The sequence below is a fragment of the Pseudochaenichthys georgianus genome, chromosome 20 (assembly GCF_902827115.2).
Source record: "Pseudochaenichthys georgianus chromosome 20, fPseGeo1.2, whole genome shotgun sequence".
In the NCBI taxonomy this organism is placed as follows: domain Eukaryota; kingdom Metazoa; phylum Chordata; class Actinopteri; order Perciformes; family Channichthyidae; genus Pseudochaenichthys; species Pseudochaenichthys georgianus.
In genome coordinates this window covers 3,149,607-3,154,140 of record NC_047522.1, presented here as the reverse complement: position 1 = coordinate 3,154,140, position 4,534 = coordinate 3,149,607, and the positions used below count along the sequence as shown (strand labels likewise).

The 4,534-nt window shown below is 41.2% G+C and overlaps 1 protein-coding gene across 1 annotated transcript in view; it reads left to right on the top strand.

Moving 5' to 3' along the window:
- LOC117466023 (trichohyalin-like) overlaps positions 1-4,534 on the top strand; it is a 45,610-nt gene that overhangs the window by 28,919 nt on the left and 12,157 nt on the right. The window lies entirely within an intron of this gene.

Below are 4,534 nucleotides of genomic sequence, written 5' to 3'. Positions count from 1 at the left end.
GCTTTTATACATGTATACCTGTTTTCTTTTTACCTTGCTCAAGGAACGTATAAGTGAAAATCAGTCTCTGCAAACCACACTCGAGACTCATCCAACAGCTCCTTATTTTAACTGTCAGCAATTGTTATAATTGTAATTATTCAAGGCTAACATTTCATCATCTCATCTTAGCTGCAAGTGTTACTCTTTTAAAAGTCCTCTTCACACACACTCCAAAAGAGCTCTGTAGCACTGGTCTATTCAAACTTCATCTCAGTGTTTGAGCAAACGATGAAGACTAACATTATTGATATGATTTGATAGTATGGACAAATGGAAACCCTAGCAAAGTCAAGACAACTTTCTTTCCTTTTGTGTGAGATGTTATCAAGTAGATATTCATGTTATACAACACGTCATGTAATGTCAACTTCCTAAGAATATTTGTGTATTCAGAAATAGTTTCATACAAATCAATTATCTTGCAGAAAGTAACTTTTTATAAATGAATGCCACCCGTCACTATATATTATTTTAGTTTTGAAATAATAACCGGGCTGGCAGTGTTTGTTGCTTGCCTTTGCTATTGACAAAAAAATACACCAACATTAATACAACTAAAATGGTCCTTGCTTGGTACTGTTGCAGGCCGGTCACTTAAGTCTTCAGTCTTCTAATTGTCCTTCATATATTAAAATGATCCCTAGTAAGATGTGGGAACTTCATCTAGCTGGGAAGTGTCTGATGAACTTTTACCGAGTCTGGTAATGTAGTTCTGCCATGCAGGCTAGATGCGTAGATAGGGGACTTGACTAATGTTCTGCCACTGATAAACAACCCAGCAGCATGCGTAGGAGAGTGTGTGATGAAAGGACCGGGGAGAAGAGCGAGGCCATGCGGCAGCAGACGAGGGTAATTAAAGAAGCCATCATCAGCATCATTAATATGCTAGATCTGCTGTGGCCCACTGACTAGTCTAATGGAGAACATGTCATCATCGTCACCATTAGGGAGAGTGGGACACACACACACACACATCACACACACACACACACACACACACACACACACCACACACACACACACACACACACACACACACGCACACACAGTCTTAATGTTGGGTCACGCCAAGATTATCACCATTAAGCCTAGAGTGAGAAAGACCTGCTCAGGAAACCTCATTCTCTCCTACCGTCGCGCGCGCGCACACACACACACACACACACACACACACTCACATACTCACCCTCACACACGCCTGTAGATCTTTAATTCAGACCCTGTGAGTGATAAGTATGCATATTTAAGTGATGTCAGGCCTGTTGGGTCTTTTAATTAGACAGAATGAATGAATGTTTTATAAAAACGTGTTTAACAATAAATGTGTTCATTAATTTGATGAGAGGATGTGCTCTGAAGAGCTGAGTGGAACAGAGTAATGGCTCGTATTCAGCTCTGGCGGTTTGATGGTTATGGTAGCAACAAGCAGGCTGTCTGCTTCTGATTAGATCCTCATCTTCATATTCCTCTCAGAGAATAGTTCACTTTGAGTTATGTTTATCCCTTGGACAGCACGGTCTGTTTTAGTGAAAAAGCACTTTTGTCCTGGACAGCTAATGTGAAATGTGATACAAGTCCACAGCTCCATGGAGAATAGAAGAGATGGAAAATCCATTAAGTTTCCACAATTTCTTTCTTTTCTGTCTGCAGGTACGCTTTATGCAATCTTTTTCTGAACTTCAGAATGAACTTCAAGCCACATCTTGTATCTATTGTGAATACAGAATGTGGGCTGGACTGTGCTTTATTATGATAGAATGAACCATCAAAATGATAAATACTATTGCAGCAGGTCAGAAATCCTTCACCAGCTCTGCAGCAGTTAACTCATATTCCCCAGCAGAGGCCTGAAAGAACCAGTGGTATCGCCCAACTTGGTTATAAGTGTGTCCCAAATGCATTTCGTTGCCCCTTTTAGCCCCCATCATCTGCTAAAATATTTGTGCAACAAAACCAATCTAAATGTTAAGCAGGTGTGCTACTTTACTCCTCCCCCCTCGCGTGCAATCGCACCTCCTTTGTCCCCTTTTCTCTAAATGTCCTCACACTCTCCCCCTTTTCCTCACACACCCGTCCACTGCCTCCCCTGACACTGGTGGAAACAGAGTGATGGTGCGTAATTTAGTCCTAATCACAACATCAGACTTGTGGCGCGATTTACATCCCTCCGCCAGTCAGGAGGGAGATGTTAATGTGAGACTAAAGGTAATTACTGTCATTACAGCACACATCCCGCCAGTGTGTGTGTGTGTGTGTGTGTGTGTGTGTGTGTGTGTGTGTGTGTGTGCGTCACTTTTTGAGTGGTTCAGTTTGATATGTGTGTGTATATAATTAATATTGTGGTATTAGAGTGTGGGTTTGGTCTACACCAAAATCAGGAAAGAAATCACAACTAATATGTATTCCTTTTGATAAATGCTATTACCATTTATACCCCAACTCAGTTTTCTCTTCAGAATTTAATAATTTGCTCGATTTCATTTTGTCGTTGCCCCAGTTTTTCTTGATGACTTTATGTGTGGAAAGGTCCTTAACTCGAGTCGTATTAAAAGTATGATTCTTTCTCATGTTGTGAGATGTTAGTCATCAGATACGTGTCTTCTTCATGACTTGCTTTCACATCTCAGGCAGCCTATTCAGTTTGCAATTTGAGTGTCCATTTACTTTTTTGTTGCGGCAAATCTTGTTGTTGCACATGTTGCTGCAAAAGAACACAAGCTAAAACCTTTGAGTTGTTGCATGAATTTCTCTCATAGACTGTGCTACAAATATGACTGGTCAACTGTACAACTGTAGCTCAGGGTTGTATGCGGTGCAGGTAGGTAAAGTTGTGAATAATCTAAAAGATGTTGTTTTCACTCTGAGGTGCACAAGCTGTAGTTCTGTACATTTGGGGTTGGCCCTCAGGAGGTTATATAGTGCTGTTTTGTTGATTCATCATAACAATCAATAGATTAACAAACCAGACTTAATGAACTCTACAGAATTATATTTTATTTAGTAATCTTAAAGGTTCTTCATTTCTATTGGCTGTATTGCCCTGTTCCACTGAAGCCATTTGATGCTGAAATGAAGCCTAGTTGTTGTATCATGCAATCTTTTTAGTCAGCTCTGCATCGACAGGATCAGGTGTCTTATCTCTGTTACATTTAACCCTGTGGTGCTTTCCAGATAAACATCTACAATAATACATGTAACTTTAGGATTCACCACACACATGCACACACACACATGCACACACACACACGCACACACACACACACACACACACACACACACACACACACACACGCGCACACACACACACACACACACACACACACACACGCGCACGCACACACATGCACACACATGCACACAGAACACGATTCAGCTTACACAGCAGCTGATATGTTTGACATTTTGGGTTAATCATATGGCATTTTTGGGGGGCCTAAATGATGTCCCACATATTGGAACATTTCGTTCACGGTCCTCAAAGTCTTCATGGGAAGATGGTATAGTGTATCAAGGTGTTTCCATGGCGATAAGGGTAATGTGTCGGGGTCCCCAGAGTTGAGGTCTGGAAAGGTCCTGACTGATAAGCAGAATGAAAAGTCAGCAGTTCGGCCGGTGCCATCCCATCGCTGTTTTCACCCCTCACCCGACTTCCTCCTGCAATCTCGTCTTCAGTCTGCTCTCCCCCATCCTCCCTCTTTCCTCCCTCTTTCCTCCCTCTTTCCTCCCTCTCTCCTCCCTCTCTCCTCCCTCTTTCCTCCCTCTCTCCTCCCCTATCCTCCCTCTTTCCTCCCCCATCCTCCCTCTGCACCTGTTTTAAACTTCTACCTGCTATCTATACCTGCGTCTGCCATCCTTTCATCCCCCATCATTCTCCAGCTAGCTAATTGTTCTCTCGGGTTGCTAATGTGCTCTATTTTTGTCATGTATTTTCACCCTGTCCTTTCTTCACATCGATTAGAGTCTCCCTTATCCACTTGTTTCACCGTCATTTATTTCACACCTTTAGTGTCTGTGCAGAGTGGGAGAGACTTTAACAAATCTCAAAGTGAAAAGCCAGTGTAAGACTTTAATATTTCCCTTGAGAGAAAGTGATATTTTTAAGCTGCAGACTTCTGGTTGAACTAAAGCAGGGTTACTGTAGATCCTTATAAACTCGTTAAAGGCACTACATTTAATCATCTGAAATAATGCCTTCGTTTGTATAAAAATGTATCTAATCCTAAATCCTAAACATACAAAGACAAAGAAAGATTACAGGAACTGTTTTCTTTAGAGATTGATACTTATATTACTAAATGTCTCTTACTATAATATCATGCAGATCAAACTTTCCTTCAGCTGTAGGATTAATGCAAAGTATTAAAACGACAATACAAATCTTCCCGTTTTCACCATCATGAATCCAGTCAGAAAAGATGAGGAATTTAAGAGTAAGAAGAAAGTAATAAGAGGGGAATTCTGTGAACATTATGCACACGTTTTACTTTGTTGC